Below are 19,927 nucleotides of genomic sequence, written 5' to 3'. Positions count from 1 at the left end.
CAGCACTCAATACTTAGTTGGCTCCTTTTGCCTGAATTACTGCAGCAATGCGGCGTGGCATGGAGTCGATCAGTCTGTGGCACTTCTCAGGTGTTAGGAGAGCCCAGGTTGCTCTGATAGTGGCCTTCAGCTCTTCTGCATTGTTGGGTCTGGCGCGTCACATCATCCTCTTCACAATACCCCATAGATTTTCTATAGGGTTAAGGTCAGGAGAGTTTGCTGGCCAATTAAGAACAGGGATACCATGGTCCTTAAACCAGGTACTGGTAGCTTTGGCACTGTGTACTGTGCACAGTGTACTGTGTACTGTGGAAAATGAAATCTGCATCTCCATAAAGTTGGTGAGCAGCAGGAAGCATGAAGTGCTCTAAAACTTCCTGGTAGACAGCTGCGTTGACCCTGGACCTCAGAAAACACAGTGGACCAACACCAGCAGATGACATGGCACCCCAAACCATCACTGACTGTGGAAACTTTACACTGCACTTCAAGCAACGTGGATTCTGTGCCTCTCCTCTCTTCCTCCAGACTCTGGGACCTTGATTTCCAAAGGAAATGCAAAATGTACTTTAATCAGAGAACATAACTTTGGACCACTCAGCAGCAGTCCAGTCCTTTTTGTCTTTAGCCCAGGCGAGACGCTTCTGACGCTGTGTCTTGTTCAAGAGTGGCTTGACACAAGGAATGCGACAGCTGAAACCCATGTCTTGCATACGTCTGTGCGTGGGGGTTCTTGAAGCACTGACTCCAGCTGCAGTCCACTCTTTGTGAATCTCCCCCACATTTTTGAATGGGTTTTGTTTCACAATCCTCTCCAGGGTGCGGTTATCCCTATTGCTTGTACACTTTTTTTCTACCACATCTTTTCCTTCTCTTCGCCTCTCTATTAATGTGCTTGGACACAGAGCTCTGTGAACAGCCAGCCTCTTTAGCAATGACCTTTTGTGTCTTGCCCTCCTTGTGCAAGGTGTCAATGGTCGTCTTTTGGACAGCTGTCCAATCAGCAGTCTTCCCCATGAATGTGTAGCCTACAGAACTAGACTGAGGGACCATTTCAAGGCCTTTGCAGGTGTTTTGAGTTAATTAGCTGATTAGAGTGTGGCACCAGGTGTCTTCAATATTGAACCTTTTCACAATTTTCTAATTTTCTGAGATACTGAATTTGGGTTTTTCATTAGTTGTCAGTTGTAATCATCAAAATTAAAAGAAATGAACACTTGAAATATATCAGTCTGTGTGGAATGAATGTATACATTATACAAGTTTCACTTTTTGAATGGAATTACTGAAATAAATCAACTTTTTCATGATATTCTAATTATATGACCAGTACCTGTATAAAATGGACCGACAGATTGCGTTGCTCTGGACGGAGACCAGTGAAGGATATTAGAAGCAGTTTTCCGGTGATGGCTAGCGTTACTGAGCAGCCTCCAACTGCGAGAGACGACGTAAATGTGACGTGAGCAACCTGTCTGAAAGTTGTAAGTCTTCTGGTAGCTGTGCCAAGAGAAATCTCAGTCATTCCCAGTCTTGCAGAGACGGAGAGCGTAGGTATATGTAAGGAGATAACATAGGCACAGGCTAATTATTGCTAACTAAAATGCTAGTTAACATTAGTAATTAAACTTAAACAGCTAATGTAAGTCCAAACTGCCTGCGAGCTTCTCCTGTACTATACGGTAATTCCTCTACTATGCGACAGTAAGTCGCGTGGTCATGACACAATCGTTAGCCTATTTTTACAAAAACGTCTACTACGGAGCCATAACGTGAGATACAAGGTAATGGAGCCTTTTATACATTGTCGTGTTTCTTTAGAAATAAACAATGGAAAAATAGAGTCCTTAAACGCTTCAGATGTAAAGTTATTCACTGTCAAAGTGGCGCCAAAATCAATGTCAGTCAATGGAATGCTAACGGGAGGTGATGACTTGTTAGCAACAAAATGGTGCCGTAGGAGCTACGCGTTCCGAGGAGAAGCTTACCCCCTTGGACATATCTCCTGTCCAAACTAAACTAAACAAAGTACTGCTAAAAGGGGGAGTGAAAGACAACGGGCGACAACCTGAGTCAACTTAGCGCTCGGTTTTTCTACTTCGTTTTTTGGGTTTCATGAAATGCGCTATATTGATATAAGTTATTATTACGTTGGTTGCTACAACAAACTCTTGCTAATGCTTTGGCTCGTGACACAGTGACAGGGATACCTGGTTTAGCTCACAATACATCCAAAGTAGGCTAAGTCACGGTATGCAACACTATTCTTTCATTGTAAATTAATGATTTTCTGTCCGTGCAAAAACATTCATCTGGACTATATGACCTCCCGCCCGCCATGTTGATGACACATATGACAGCAAGTCAGGCAACAAAATCTGAAACCGTTTTTCCGAGTTGTTGTTCCAACTTCAGCAGGCGTTCAGGTGCATTTTCCAACTCGACCTGTCCGACACTACATGAACGGAGCATAAGGTCGCTGCCGTAATGTTACGTTTCCAGTATTTAATAATGTCATTTGAGGGTATTAAACTTCTGAAAAGTCTGATTGGCTTTTTTACTTGTTGACCTGAATGTGATATAATAACCACTGGTGGAGAATGTATTCCGATTGAAGTTAAAGTGTGGGGTTACATGTAAAAGTTGTGTTGTTGCCATGGTGATTCCCTCTCTCTCCCGGCTCCTGATTGCTGCCAAGCTGATTCACCTGCTCCCAGCTGCACACCTGCAACCCATCCACTAATCAACGCTGCACCAACCTCTCACTGTAATGTGCAGTCAGAGCCCCAGAGTGAGAGAGAGAAGCAGTCGCATTTATTTTGTAAGATAAAGTAGGTATATGGTAAGGTAATTGGTATAATTTTTGTTTATTTGTTAGTTGTGTTGCCCCTGTGCAGCTTTTAGCCGTGTAGGGGACAATTTTTTGAATTTGTGAGGTAAGTTAGGTAAGTTTATATAGTATTTTTTTCAGAGCTCAGTGTGAGCGGTTTCTTATTTTACTGACTGTGGATCAGAAAAGAACCTTGGACTTTCCAAGCCGAAAGAAAAGATAATGGAGCGGGACAGTTTAGTCACAGCGGCTAAACGAACTTTTGCTGTGGGGGGCCTCACAAACCCCCGACAGTTGGTGGTGGAAAGAAGCCGACAGACCGCGCTGTCAATGGCGGTCGCGGAGCTCGAGACGGGCAGAGCGTGTGACGCAGCAGCAGGCGCTGCTTTGCTGCTGACTGAGGAGGAGCTGCTAAATGTTAAATTTATATCTAAATGTTATATCTAAATCTAAATGTTAAATGTATATCTAAATGTTAAATCTAATTATATCTAAATCTTAAATATATATCTAAATATTATATCTAAATCTTAAATATATATCTAAATGTTAAATCTAAATGTTATATCTCAATGTGTCGCCAAGTGTAAAGCTAAATATTTAGAAAATATTCAAATCCCCAAGGAAACCACGCCCACTGCAGTGGCTTCAAATAGCGCTGCACCACAATTTTCAGTCAACACCTGTTGGTACAGTAAATACTGACTACAGTGGAGCTGTTCGACTAATGTTACTGGATTAAAACACATTTCGGTCAGTATTTTGTATTATTGACTTGTATCACAGAAATGTCTTAATATTTGTGTGTACTATAATGCCGTTGTTTTGTTTGACTCATATCTCCTTGTGTGTTTAACGTTAGTTTGACTCATCCTTCACAAGCAATCTAGCTCACACACTGCAGCCGACATGTCATCTGAACAGGCCTCGCAGCACTGTAACTAGCTAAGTTAGCTAGGTCTCGCAATGCGAGACTGAACAGCAGTAGGCCTGTCACATATAGCCACATGTAAGTAGTTTTCAATACTTTGGTTACATTACCGTATTTTATTAACCTGAATTATGTTGCTATATTAGCTTGCGAAGGAGCTATCCGTTGCTAATGCTAATTTATCTCAAAAAGCGGTGGAGGGGGGGTTAATGTTTCAAAAGTCATCCATTACTTTTAGCTAATAATTTCAACTGTTAGCTAAGTCAGTAGGCCACTTTTAACTATTTTTTTTTCTACCACTGACTACTTCGCTATATGTTTTAATATGTGTTGCGCTGTTTTAGCTTATATATTGTTTTAAATCAATCATAATTCAATTATTATTTTGATTAGTTAAGCTGCTCCACAATCTTTCCAAGTACCCACTGGCTACAGCAGAGATACCCCTTGCTGGGGCATCACTGGGTGCAGCGCGATTTGAAGCCACTGCAGTGGGCATGGTTTCCTTGGGGATTTGAATATTTTCTAAATATTTAGCTTTACACTTGGTGACACATTTAGATATAACCATTTAACATTTAGATATATATTTAGATATATATTTAAGATTTAGATAAAATATTTAGATTTAACATTTAGATATAAATTTAACATTTAGATTTAGATATACATTTAACATTTAGATATACATTTAACATTTAGATTTAACATTTAGATATATATTTAAAATTTAGATTTAACATTTAGATATAAATTTAACATTTAGATATAACATTTAGATTTAACATTTATAAATAAATATATATATATAATTTCTGTCTCAAATGTGAGGAAAATGTGCTAAATGTTGAAAATGTATCCGCTACAAAATTGTAACCGAACTTTTACATTCGGCACCCCATAGATGGTGACGTCATCGGAGCCGGCAACGGAGACGCCGGCAGCGGAGACGCCGGAAGTGCAGGAGGCAGTGATGACAGCGAAACACATGACTGGTGTTGCAGCAACTACTGGCGCAGATGTCGGCAATTCAGAGGAACTGTTTGCTGCGGAGAGACCTCCTGACAAACAGTATTTGAAACTCCTGACAGTGAAAGTACAGATAATGTCGGACAAAGCAATACAGCCTTTGGAGCTGATGAGGACTGTATGCCTGCTGTGTGGGGGTATCATGGCGTGCCGGCGTTTGAGTGTTAATCAATACGAGATCACTCTCAGTACAGATACTGGAAAACAAAACATTCTGAACGGCTTTTCAATCAGCTCAGTCAATGTTGCTGTGACGGATTTGTGCAGAGAGGAGGTGATGGTGTCGTTTCTGCAACTGCCTGTCTACATCCCAGGCATCGACATCAGGAGGAAGAACTGGCACGGACAGGTGCATGTCAGCAATGGCATCAATGCTACATGTGGTGTAGCAATGTTATTTAGAATTAACTATTTTAAAGATATAACATTGTTACATAAGGACTGCCTTGGCAGAATTATTGTTGTTGAGTGTAAATATAACCAGACTGTATTTCGGATCATAAACATTTATGCTTCGAATCTGGAGAAAGAGAGAAACTTTCTTCAGAGAGCTGAGGAAATGGTGTACCAAAGACACCTTGCTCTTTGGAGACTTTAAAACGGTACAAACTGACATGGACATCTCACAAAACAATGTTTTTCGAACTGAAGTCAGTAGAAAGGAACTGTCTTTATTGATTACGGACAAAAACGTGTGATGTCTGGAGAGCTTCGTATCCTGATGTCAGGGACTTTTCGAGGCGTCAGATTGTGAATGGTGTCTTAAAACAGTCCAGAATTGACTTATGTTTTGTGATGGCTCCATTGTGTAAATTTATCATGTCACCTAACTATAGTGTCAATTCATGGAGCGATCACAGTACCTTTCTGTGTGAGCTGGAAACAGTGACCGTACAGAGAGCAGGTGGTATGTGGTGCTTAAATGCCAGCCTTCTTGAAGACGCTCTGTTTATGAGCGCTATGAAAAAAATGTTAAATAATGCTGTGTGTGAGCTACCCTTTTGTAGACCATATTTTAGAGTGGTGGGTACATTTGAAAAAAAGAATAAAATATAAATGTATTCCTTTCTGCAAAGAAAAGAAACGGAGAGAGTCTGCTTTTGAGCAGAAGGTCAGACACCTTCTGACAACAGAAGCCAGGCTTCTTGACCAAAAGACTGTGACGTGTACAGATAAATATGTATTCCTAAAAAACAAACTTGATAAAATTGAGGAAGTTAAGTGTAGAGGAGCTGCTGTTCGAAGCAGAGTGCAAAACTTCGTGGAAGGAGAGAAATGTACTGGTTATTTTCTCCGCCTGGGAAAAAGGAATCGGGAACATACAAATATTGACGAAATTTGGAATGTTGATGGTGTTATTGTTAACACGCAGAATAAAATTGTAGAACAAGTGTCTTTGTTTATAAAGACTTGTTCACGAGTCAAGCAACTGACGAAATCTCTGTAAACAGAGTTTTGTCGTCGCTGACAAAAACACTCAGCACTGAAGATAACGAATGGTGCGATGCTAACTTCACAAAGGCTGACTTTGAGTTAGCAATCAGCAGTCTTAATGACAACAAAAGTCCTGGTCAGGACGTGCTCACTTCAGAGTTCTACAAAATGTTTAAATGTCAGATCGTTCCTATTCTGTCCTCTGTTTTTTCTGCAATGGCAGATTTAGGTACAGTGCCTGACTCATTCACCAATGGGGTGATAAACATATTCTACAAAAAGAGAGGTGACAAACACAGTTTAAGCAACTACAGACCAATTAGTTTGCTTAACACTGATTACAAAATCTTGACCAAAATGTTGGCGAACCGATTGAAACATGTAATTGCCTCTGTTGTTGGTGACACTCAGGCGTACAGTATTCCAGGTCGTAACATCTCCGACTCCATTCTGACCGTGAAGGATACGGTCAGAACGCTGTTGGCAGGTCAGGGCTTGTGGCTTGGCATAGATCTGCAAAAAGCCTTTGATCGTGTCGAGCACTCTTTGTATAAAACCTTGACCACTCTTGGTTTCGGTCAGCATTTTGTTGGCTGGATTAAATTGTTGTACAGTACGGCCAAGAGTCGAGTAAAATGTAATGGTGAGTTAACTGATTTTTTTTTTTCTATACACAGGTCCATTAGACAAGGGTGTCCGTTGTCCTCGCTCCTGTATAGTTTGGTTGCAGAACCTTTAGCAGCAATGCTTGTCGCAGACGGTAGCATACAAGGAGTAGCCTTGAGCGTAAGTACTCGGGTGAAAATTTTGCAATATGCTGATGTAAATATTTTTGTTAATTCTGTAACTGATATGGACAATTTTATGTCAATACTTCGCCAGTACGAGCTAGCTTCGGGCGCGAAGGTCAATGTTGACAAGTCTGAGATTTCAGTTTTTGGGTTAGGGAATGTAGCTATAGATAAGTGGGGTTTTAAACATGTGACAACACCTAGAAAAGTGTTAGGTGTTTTATATAGGTAAGGATGAGGAGGCAGCAGACACTCTGACGTGGACCAGTGTTATTGCCAAAATTAAAACCGTTTTGAATATATGGAAGATGAGAGGCTTGCTTCTCCGTGGGAAGGTAATTGTATTAAATGCTCTGTCTTATTCTCTGCTGACCCATTTTCTAGACACGTGTGCTTTACCGCAGTGGGCCTTAGTGAGTCTGAATGAGATTTCAAGTATTTTTTTGTGGAAATCCAAAATGGTAAGTATAGCACATCGTACTTTAATTGACGATGTTAGAAAAGGTGGGTTAAATTTAATGGACATTGAGACTAAGAGAGATGCTTTATGTGTAAAACTGGTAGGTAAATGTATTGATGATAATTGTGTATGAAATGGAAAGTGTACTTTAATTTTGTCCTTTCCAGTTTCGGTCTTAAATCTATGTCAAATTAATGTATTGCGTGACCTCCATCACTTGCCTGGTTTTTACAGGGAGCTGATGGTTGCCTGGAGCAGGTTTTTGCCCAGTTTAACACCCGTCATTGAGAATAAGGAGCAATTAATGAGTTTACCGTTTTTGAATAATCTGGTGTTTTCTTTTGGGGGGGAGGGCTTTGCAGAACAAGGCCATCATGTCAGTCAACTGTATGTACCTTGGTACTGCATGCGACTATGATGGGTACTTGAGGGCTGCAGTTCTGTGCCGAGAACTCAGGCTAAAAGGGGTTCCTTTTCGGACTAGCGTAATAGAAACTTTGTGTGACAAAGTTAAATGGTGCATAAAGCCAGAGTGGCATAGTTTAATAGGTAAGGATTCAAATGTACAGAGTACTCCAGTGCATTTTTCTTTTTGTAGGAAACAAAAGCAAATTGATGTGTCGCGCTAAAACTAAGGATTTGTATAATGTTTTAAGGTCTGGGATTGTTAAAAGACCGACCGCAGAGAGGGCGTGGAGTAATTCCTTCCCTACTCGAAAAGTAAGTAGAATATGGGACAACATGAATGTAAAATTTGCGTCTCATCCGATGTTTCACCTGGTTTCCAGGTGAGACATTGAAGAATTTATACTGGGGTTATTCTGCACCAGATCAACAAAAAATGTCTGCGATTGTGTAGCGTGTGTAAAATAGGCGACGAAACTTTAGAACATGTGTTCATAAAGTGCGTCGAGTTGGTGAATTTCAAGGTTCGCCTCAAAAAATTGTTGGTGTGTGTGAATGGGATTATCACGTCTTGTTTGCGCTAACTGAGCGAATGAGTGGAGTGAATGAAAATGTAGTGAATATTTATTTTGTCTGTGGCACTCTGTGCCGTGTTCCTCAGGCGGAACCTGGCTCTCCACGAGGGCAGGTTGGTTGAAATTTGGGTTTATTTTGTGATGCGTTTATGGGAGGGAATAGTTTATTTACAGTTAATGAGGGAGGGAGTTTGAAGTTTAATTTTTAGACTGGTTCATTTTTTACATGAGGTTTTGAATTTGGGAGTAAGGGGTTTTAGATTGATTTGTAAATAATGTTGGCTTTTTTGTTTTTGGTTAAATCGTTGGTTTATTTTTTGGTTATTAATTTTTTATTGATTTCTTGAATGAATGGATTTTAAAAGCAGTGTTTATTTTTGTCTTTTTTTGATTTACGGATGAATGTTTCTTGTTTTTTTAACGCAAGCTTTTTGTTTCTGTATTAGTTTTTTGTTTCTTGATGTATGAATGAGGTTTTGTTATAAGTTACAGTGTTATGGTTTTTCTCAAGTGTGGTATGAGTGTTTGAATATGTTTTGTTGTTTTGTCATTATTGAACAGTGTGATTTGTAAATATGTTTTTTGATAATAAAAAGATAAAAAAAAAACCTGTCAACTGTCGGAGTCTGGTTGTTCACCTGCTCGAGTTTATCTGTATAATGGAGTTAACTGGAGCGTACTGCTAACCAGAAATAACCGAGCCTGTTCCCGTTCTTTGTTTCCATGCCCATACCCTTTGACTATATTTATAGCTTTAACCACTAAGCTACAGCGCCTCCTACAGGCTGAGCCCTCTTGCAAAAATACAATGAGCTAGTGAACAAGGATGTGAACAACAAAAAAAAACCATTGCTTTGCAAATGTTTTTTTCAGAAGGGAAATGGATTGAACACATTTGTTAATGCTTTTACACGATTTTAGTGAGAAACCCTGAATGAAAACATAACTTTTGTCAGTTAACAAGACAACGCCACAGGGCACATTTAACTTTTCACTTTGATGCAGCGATATACAGGGGCACGTTCAATCTCAAAATGATGCACACCGTTTTTTGAGACCATTTTGGAGCTACGACACCCGTTTCAGTTTAAATATACGGTCCGCTTGTTTTGTCGGGGCTGAACATGGCCCATGTGTACACCAGGACCCTATAACATCACTGTTGGGTGTGGTTTAAGGTGCATGTGATGCTGACTTGCTGACTTTACCAGCCAAGGCACTTTAGGGGACGACTGCCTGATTTTAGCGTCTTCCAGGCTCTTCCTCACAGAGTGGACAAGAAATAATTAGGCCTATCAAATAATCAGTTTATTAATTTGCATTACAACAGCATCATTAACCCAAATTAACAAATGGTTGATGAATAAACTATATGTGTATTGTAGCCTTTACTTGCATTGCTCTGATTTCATGTGTTTTAATGTACCATGTTAAATGTGTGTTAATGTAGCATTTCTGTGTACATTTAATATGCCAAGGAAAACCTTTTTCATTTGCAACCAGGGTAGCATACTTGTAGCACGGGGATTGGGTAAACATGTGGATGAAATGCAAACAGAGGTAATCTCTGCAACAACAAGGCGCTGCTGGGATTTGAACCCAGGAGCTCCTGTTTACTAGACACTAACTAAGCCACAGCACCACTGTAAGTACTATGGTAATATTAAAACTTCAATTCTTTTTCACCTTGTATAAGTTGCATAATATACTGACTGATCGATAAACTCCTCCATTTACTGTTACTGGGTGTTTATATTATTATAACTTCTTTCAGATCAAACATCTTAAGATATGATTGGAACATTTTGTTAATATAACATTTCTAACATTTTTTTAATTCTATCGTACTTTTACCATGTCATGTGTAATATCTTCAGTACACATTTAGACACACAAGAACTATTCTTTACGTTTCTTGCTGAGGTTTGCTCTGTTAAAGTCCCCAGGAACAATGAGAAGGTTGTCTGGATGTTTTTCTCTCCACGTTAGTTATCTGAAATTAATAATGAATGTGATGTTTTATTTAGCAGGATTACATTGTGGCGTTCTATCTTATCCAATATTTCCGATAGTTCTAAACAGATTTTTCTATGTTGTATTCTGATAAAAGCTACCTCTATATATTGTTTAGTTGTGACATCACAACTGTACGGAAGTCCTGACAGCTTGTTTAAATGTACCGTTTCTGAATACAGACTGTGTACGTGTGTCTGTGGATTGAGCGTTTTGATATTTTTGCAGTATGCATATTGCACCTTAACCTGCTGTATGATGAAAAAAGACATTCTAAATCTCACTTTTTACAATATGTACAAGTACATGTTAAATGACCCAACAACAACCCATCTGATATGAAAAGGTTGGATTTTTTGTCGATCTTCATTTTGATCATTTATAGAACATACTCTGAGCATCAGTTGTCTTGAGTATAGGTTTATTACAACACGGATCTGACGTCAGAGAAGATCTTGGTACAACATGTATGCATGGACAAAGTCATACCTTGCATTTCACTCAGATTTATATGGCACCTATATTCTTGTATAAACACACCATCAGACAAATTAATATTAAAATTATAAATATTAAATAAAATATCAAACATTCCTTCATGCCTTATACGTGTCTACCACAACATTGATATCGGTCCATTGCATGGACAGTTGACGGAATTCAAATGATGTGAAGTCAACGCCTGCTGTGTATTCAAATCAAATTGCTGTTTTGCGTGGTTGTGTTATTTTAAACACATCCCATTTGGTTCCTGTATTTGCAGTATGTGTGTAGTAAGTGGAGCCTCTCCACAGGAAGCATTACACTCAATTGAATCTAAAATAATATAATCTAAAGAAATCCTGTGCAGTAACACTCTAATACGAAATCATCTACTATACTTATATACATGCATGCCCAGCATTTGATTAAGTAAATCTATGCTGTAAGTACTGTGCATATCCATTCATGTACTGTATATATGTGTATATATGCTGCACATGAACTTACTAAAGTGATTTGGGATTTGTTGCCTGCAGCCGACTCAGGCCTGTGCTCTGTTTTAATTCTATTTGACCTCAGCTCAGCTTTTTGATGCCGTGGACAATGATGTTTTAATAAGCCATCTGAAAAACTGTGTTGGTATCAGTGATGTAGCCCTGGATTGGTGTATCTCTTCTCTGTCAAATAGGTCTTTCTCCATGATCCTTGGACAAGCCTCCTCTCATCATTCAAAAGTTGTAATATTAATTTCCATTTCTATGCTGATGACACCCAGTTGTATGTCCATTTGCTGTTCGGGAATTTGACTTATTGTATTTATATTTCAATAATGGATCTTGTTTTTATATATTGTTTCTACTGTACAGCACTTTGTAACATGGTTATCAAAAGTGCTATACAAATACAATTATCATTATTATTAAAGTAACCTATTACATTATCCCTACCATATTTATTCGGCCCTCTCCTATAACCATTTAAACCACATGTATTGGTTGTTTAATCAATAGTATTTACTGAAGCAATGTAACAGAAGATATACAGACAGTTGAATTAATTAAAGAGAACATGTTAAGTTGCCAGAAGGACATAACAAAAACTCAGCAGCTGTTTTTACAGGAGGATGTGGAGACCACACCAGAAGATGTTTAATTAGGTATTGGTTTGCTTGTAACTAAAGTGAATTTATTGAAATCTAATCCTTATCCACATTGGGTGTTGTTCTTGGAACATGCTAATGTTCCTGCTCTGTGTAGAAACAGCAGAGGTAACACCAGACTGCTGGGGATATTTAACCAGGTGCCAGCCACTGTCGCCACACAGTCAATACCCTCCCTCAACAAATTAAAAACAGCCCAAACCACACTTGAAGAGCATCTCAACAAAAGCACTACCAGTATGGGCTATAAGATGGCTATCGTTGGAGACCCGGGTAGAGGACGAGGATGCAGAGAGGGAGGAGGACAAGGGTGTTGGTGATGTAGAATGCAGTAAAGATGAAGGAGCTTGGTCCGGTGGTGAGGCAATACATGTAGCAAGTGATAGGATGAAGAAGGGAGTCATTGGAGGAGGAAGAGTTTACTGCCATATCTGGAGAAGAATAAGAATAATAACATAAATAACATCTTTTGCATGTGTATCAATCCTTGAAGAGGGATTCATCCTGTGCTGCACTTCTCTGCCGCTTAAAGTATTCTGATATTGTAAAATCAGTGGAGTGCCTCTTTAAAGTTTCTGTAGCAACTCTTTAGGAAAACCACTAACTTTATATAACACAGTATCAACTATGCAAGTGTCCAAACAGTAAGATAAAGTTTGTCTTCTGTCCGTTTCAGTCGTCCACACCAATGGTTCCCAAACCTTTTCACAACAAGGACCCCTATACTGACAGTCAGTATGGACAATGGACCCCCATTTGATAGGTTTGATCTGACTGGATTTTTGCTTTTAGATGTGACATTACAGAAAGTGTTTGAAACCCATGACCACAATAGTGACACGTTCTGTATTTGTGTTACTTTTGGATGGAATTATAGTTAGAAATAAACGATTCCCCTTTTTACTGGTGACCCCGTGGAAGGATCCCTGGGCACATAAAAATTACAGTGACACATCACTACATTTAAAATGTATTGATATCATGTCCTTACTATCCTACATTTATTTCTTTATTTAAATCAAGTATTATAATATTGTTACATTATTGATTGATGCATACACACACAACTAAATACCTTTTGTGTCCAGCCATAATATCTCAACCCATTTTAGACAGGCGTAGGAACAGACATTGGTGTCAGTTTTGACAACAGCTCTGATGTGATTTTGATTAATAATAGAACAAACTCAATGAGCCTTGTACCATTAGATGGACAGAATTCAAATGATGTGAAGCCAAAGCCTGCCGTGTAGTCAAATCAAATAGTGCCAATTACTGTTTTGCATGGTCGTGATATTTCAAAGGAGCTGTATTCAATACAGTAGCAAACAAATATTTGCTACGTAACAGATGCATAGTGTCAAGAGGGATATCCAAATATACTTGACAAAAGTAATTGGTTGAACTAAACCATTATGAAATGTTAGTATCATTCTCTCTTCTTTGGAAAAAAACTCCATTATTGAGATTCTCACAAAAAAACAGCGTGATGCGTTATCAACTGGCATTGCCAACAATGGCTAACCTGGCTAGAGCTAATGAAAACAATGAAAATCTGAATTGTGGATTGTGGAATGGAACGCATTTAACTTGGGTGTGACGTCATTCCCAGCTCTGGCTTCTGAGTTCCGAGGTAAATGGAACACACTAGCTGCATTTCATTCAGCCTCGGATATACTGGGGCGGGACACTGGAGGGCATACGAACAAAATAATCTGTGGATGAGCAAGAAGAAGTAGACAAGAAGAGAGCGGAAGTAAAGGAAAAAGGGCTACCTGGCAACAGTCGTAAACACTGAATGTCTGCCTGTAATACTATTAAGAACTCTTTCAATGAAGCCGTTAAAGGAGAATTCCATCCAATTTTTTCGTGAATCTTCATCGCCATAAATATGCGAGTACATCCATCCATCCATCCATCCATCTTTGTCCGCTTATCCGGTATCGGGTCGCGGGGGTAAATGCTCCAGCAGGGGACCCCAAACTTCCCTTTCCCGAGCCACATTAACCAGCTCCGACTGGGGGATCCCGAGGCGTTCCCAGGCCAGGTTGGAGATATAATCCCTCCACCTAGTCCTGGGTCTTCCCCGAGGCCTCCTCCCAGCTGGACGTGCCTGGAACACCTCCCTAGGGAGGCGCCCAGGGGGCATCCTTACCAGATGCCCGAACCACCTCAACTGGCTCCTTTCGACGCGAAGGAGCAGCGGCTCTACTCCGAGCTCCTCACGGATAACTGAGCTTCTCACCCTATCTCTAAGGGAGACGCCAGCTACCCTCCTGAGGAAACCCATTTCGGTCGCTTGTACCCTGGATCTTGTTCTTTCGGTCATGACCCAGCCTTCATGACCATAGGTGAGGGTAGGAACAAAAACTGACCGGTAGATTGAGAGCTTTGCCTTCTGGCTCAGCTCTCTTTTCATCACAATGGTGCGATAAATTGAATGTAATACCGCACCTGCTGCGCCGATTCTCCGACCAATCTCCCGCTCCATTGTCCCCTCGCTCGCGAACAAGAACCCAAGGTACTTGAACTCCTTCACTTGGGGTAAGGACTCATTCCCTACCTGGAGAAGGCACTCCATCGGTTTCCTGCTGAGAACCATGGCCTCCGATTTAGAGGTGCTGATCCTCATCCCAGCCGCTTCACACTCGGCTGCGAACTGATCCAGTGAGTGCTGAAGGCCGATGATGCCATCAGGACCACATCATCTGCAAAAAGCAGCGATGAGATCCCCAGCCCACCTAACTGCAACCCCTCTCCACCCCGACTACGCCTCGATATCCTGTCCATAAATACTACAAACAGGATTGGTGACAAAGCGCAGCCCTGGCGGAGGCCAACTCTCAACTGAAACGAGTCCGACTTACTGCCGAGAACCCGGACACAGCTCTCGCTTTGGTCGTACAGAGATTGGATGGCCCTGAGAAGGGACCCCCTCACCCCGTACTCCCGCAGCACCTCCCACAGTATCTCCCGGGGCACCCGGTCATACGCCTTCTCCAGATCCACAAAACACATGTAGTTGGGCATACTCCCAGGCTCCCTCCAGGATCCTTGCGAGAGTAAAGATCTGGTCCGTTGTTCCACGACCAGGACGGAATCCGCATTGTTCCTCTTCAACCTGAGGTTCGACTATCGACAGAACCCTCCTTTCCAGCACCTTGGAGTAGACTTTACCGGGGAGGCTGAGAAGTGTGATACCCCTGTAATTGGCACACACCCGCTGGTCCCCCTTTTTAAAAAGGGGAACCACCACCCCAGTCTGCCACTCCTTAGGCACCGTCCCAGACTTCCACACAATGTTGAAGAGGCGTGTCAACCAAGACAACCCCTCCACACCCAGAGCTTTAAGCATTTCTGGACGGATCTCATCAATCCCTGGGGCTTTGCCACTGTGGAGTTGTTTAACTACCTCAGCAACTTCCACCAGGGAAATTGACGACAATCCCCCATCATCCTCCAGCTCTGCCTCTACCATAGAGGGCGTATTAGTTGGATTTAGGAGTTCCTCAAAGTGCTCCTTCCACCACCCTATTACCTCAGTTGAGGTCAACAGCGTCCCATCCTTACTGTACACAGCTTGGATGGTTCACCGCTTCCCCCTTCCTGAGGTATGCAAGTACAGTTGATAGAAATCCGAATCGAATCGGTGTGGTCAACATGGAGTAGCTGCAGCTACGTCTACGAGCTTCCACTTAGCTAAAACGGCAATTGTCGGGCACGTTTTAGAGTGCCTTTGTGCCTCTTAACAGACACAAAATGCAATTAAAATGTCTGTGCAACATGAACAGGGCCCTTACGTGACAACAAGATGCGTTTTCAACACATGCATTGTTTAAATTCACCTACCTTGGCACCGAGGCTTGGCAGTGTCGATTTGTGTGGTAGTTCCCTTAGCCGCGCTAGCAGGCCCGACCGGGATCCTGATTTCTCCCCGCCGAAAAATTGAAGTTTATTCCCCCTCAAAAATAGGTAATTTAGCACTGTAGTGGTTATGACCATATCAGTGACTATGTAACTACATGGAAACGGGCCAAATGATGTCAGTGGAAGCTCGTAGAGGTAGCTGCAGCAACTCCAGTTTGCTAGGACCGATTCAGGTCGGGTTTTTTTCAATCGAAAGTACTCGCATATTTATAGCGATCAAGGTTAATGTAAAAATTGGCCGGAATTCTCCTTTAAGGCTCTTTTACTCTCTGTGGTCTTCACATGAAGAATCACACAGATGTTTGGACAGACGAACCTGCTCTTCCCAGCCGACCATGTTGAATTGAAAGCGCAGCGTGCATAGTTACTAAAATTCAGAGGTGCAAGACCACGACCAGGCACCGCTGCTGGAAACGACAGCTGTTGTGAGGTCATTGTTGTGACATCTCTCACCGGTAACACCGCAGCTACCATAAACCTAGCTTGACAGAGGAGCGTCATGCTTACCGCACATAGTTACCAAACGTCACTGGCATACTGTGTCCAGCGCAACGCACCAGGCTCACAAAACTCAGATCAAACTATCAAACTAGGCGGTTCTGTTCTAATATGATTCAAGATTTTGTTACTGAATTGCCTTTTTCTCCCCTAAAATGTTTAGCTGTATTTGGAGCTTCCATCACTCTCCCGGCTCCTGATTGCTGCCAAGCTGATTCACCTGCTCTCAGCTGCACACCTGCAACCCATCCACTAATCAACGCTGCACCATAGCAACCTCTCACTGCTGGCCACATCCTTGTCTCAGCTACAGTGGTAGTGGAACAGCACAGTCACTTGAATTTTGCATTCCAGTTTATTTCCTTGTGTATTTTGTCTGATTTTTCTCCTGTGCCATATAATCTCTGCCTGCCTGCTCACCATAACCTTTTTCCATTGAATAATTCAGTTGCATTAACTTGATGGAATTGTGATAAAGAATGTATTAGAATATACCCCACATTGTTAGGGTATTAAAATAAGTACAGATTGCAGTATTTTATGGCAATTGATATTTTATCAATCCACTTGACAAGAGCGGCTTCTGGTGGGGGAACATTTAGAAGGCCTTCATCCATAGCTCTGTGAAGTTTAGAGTGGGCAAAAAGACTGCCCAATGAAAGCCTGCCCTGGCTCCCCACATTCACGTAAACAAATCTATAATTTGCATCCACAACAGCCAATAACACCACAGAGAAGCAGCCTTTGCGGAAGGTGCTGCCTGAATGACCCGGAGGCTGTACTGTATGTATATATGCTTTCCATCCAGCGTGCAGAGGCAGTTTGGATACTGCCACTTCCCATAGAAATCCTTGGCTATAGTTTTCCAGGCACTTTCAGATGTTGGTGTCTTAATTACAATTCCATGATACACACATATGGTGCAATTCATTAACTGCAATGTTTTCAGTTTCATACCTGTCTGTAGTCTGATGTAAAATAACTAATAATCTGTATAATAATAATCTACCATGTGAAATGTGAGGGAGGGAAGAAGGAAGGAGGTGTTGACCTGCATACAACAGGAGTGTTACTCACATGTGGCCAAAAATCGCAGTGTTACAGACAACCGTTCTCTGGCACTGATCGCCTTCCGAAACCTGGTGCCGTTCTTGGTAATGAGTGTTGCCTCCCGTTCCAGTAGAAAGTCAAATTCCTCCACTGTCATGCGGAGCATTTCCTTAAAAGTTAGTGTTTGTAAGATTTTTATCTAGTTAACTGTCTAGAAGTACCTATCTGTCAAAAAGTGAGCATATAACCCACTGATGAAAGCACTTGGATGTGCTACTTTGTCAAGTAATACAATCTGACTGTCTGCGCACTTTCCCTCCCTAAATTCAAATTCAGCGCACAGTTAGCGATGCTTTTTACGTCAGTCAGCAGTGGTTGGTCTCTCCCCGTCTGCCCAGTTGGAGCTTGGCAGAGCCGGTAATGCTGCGTTTTATTGTACTCAGAAATTGAAAACTTCTTTAAAGCGAATAAAAACCTCTGCGTAATGACGTCACATGCTGTTCTGCGGTCAAATTGGTATATCAAATTGATTTGAGACATTTTATGGTGTTTCCATTCATTTTCGCACTGAATCGCACAACATTCAAGCGGACATTTGCGAACAAAGTCTTGCTAGACACAATGGATCGCGCCGTCAACCTATCATATCAATATGTAATAAGAAAACGACGACGCTATCAACACATTGCTATGATGATGCAGATGCACGTAAATGCCCGACGACAACGGAGGCAGCCTGAGGTGTGGGAACGAGAGAGCTCCAAACAGATCTGGGAGATCGTGGTTTAGAGACACTTCACGGAAACCCTTTGGTTGAAGCATTTTCCAATGTTTTACTGGCCCGTCCCTTGACCCAGATAAGCCATGGCCCTCCGGTTCCAATCAAGAAGCGTATTACAATTGCACTCTACAACCTGGCTACATGCGCAGAGTACAGAGTGGTAGGCGAAACATTTGAGGTCAGCAAGACCACCGTGTGTTTAGAGCGTGTGCAATGCCATAGGAACGAGGATGATGCTAAGGTATATATAGGCTACCTACCTGGAGTGGATGAGGCGCATGAGATCTCACTGCTTAACTCCAGAATGCACCTTGCGCCACAGGTGTATGCCACAATAGACAGGACTCACATCCCGCGATTAGATCCCCTGCTGAAAGCTGCAGGCATTTTGTCAATAGAAAAGGCTGGCTATCAATGGTACTACAGGCTGTAGTAGACGATCATTGCATCTTAAGGCACATTTGCGTCGGTACTCTTCACCACTTCTGACCTGTACAGGTGCGTCTGTTTAACCATAAAATGACCTAAAACTGTATCGCAATTCATTATTCTTTTGGAAAATAACATTTCCATCAGCGTTTATCTTATAAGCCGTTTATCGACCAAGAGAAAATCTGATGAGGCCGAACGTATAAACTTTGAGTTGATATTCATGAAATTCAGTCTTTGAATTTTACTGTTTCCATAAGCCATTTTTCATTCAATCTAACTTAATTTGCATAAAAACACACAAATGGTAACATAGCTAGTGGTTCAGAGGTTAAAACAGTCAACCACCAAGTAGTCACTGCAGACTCTGACCCAGGTTCGACTCCAAGTCGTGGCTGGCCCTTTTCAGGACCTTTTTTTTTTCAGCATATCATACTTTTTAAATGGCTTTTTTCAACATACTATAATATTACTTTTTTGTCACTTTTTTCCACATGCTATACTATGACTTTTTCATCACTTTTTTTGACACACTATACTATGACTTTTTCATCACTTTGACATAGTATACTATATTTCTTCACTTTTTTTGACATACTATATTTTTTTGATATACTATACTATGACTTTTTCATCACTTTTATTTGACATACTATACTATGACTTTTTCATCACTTTTATTTGACATACTATACTATGACTTTTATAATTTTTTCGACACACTATACTATGAGTTTTTATCACTTTTTTGACATACTGTACTATGACTTATTTTGTAAACTATACTATGACTTTTTATCACCTTTTTCGACATGCTACACTATGACTTTTATCACTTTTTTGACATAGTATACTATGACTTTTATCACTTTTTTGGACATTTTTTGATAAACTAAACTATGACTTTATTACTTTATCAACATATTATGCTCTTACTGTTTTCAACAATTTCTTTGGTGTCACAGGCAACCAGCAAGTAGTCACTGCAGACTCTTGACCCAGGTTTGATTCCAATTTCTGGCTGGCCCTTTTCCTTTTCTTTTCTTCTGACTTTATTACATTTTTGACATACTGTGACTTATTTTTTTCGACATACTTTTCTATGACTTTTTTTAATAAACTATACTATGAC

The 19,927-nt window shown here is 40.9% G+C and overlaps 1 protein-coding gene across 1 annotated transcript in view; it reads left to right on the top strand.

Moving 5' to 3' along the window:
* Positions 1–19,927, top strand: part of LOC144512820 (uncharacterized) — a 289,800-nt gene that overhangs the window by 175,829 nt on the left and 94,044 nt on the right. The window lies entirely within an intron of this gene.

The sequence above is a fragment of the Sander vitreus genome, chromosome 24 (assembly GCF_031162955.1).
Source record: "Sander vitreus isolate 19-12246 chromosome 24, sanVit1, whole genome shotgun sequence".
Taxonomy (NCBI): domain Eukaryota; kingdom Metazoa; phylum Chordata; class Actinopteri; order Perciformes; family Percidae; genus Sander; species Sander vitreus.
This window is presented reverse-complemented; position numbering and strand designations above follow the sequence as displayed.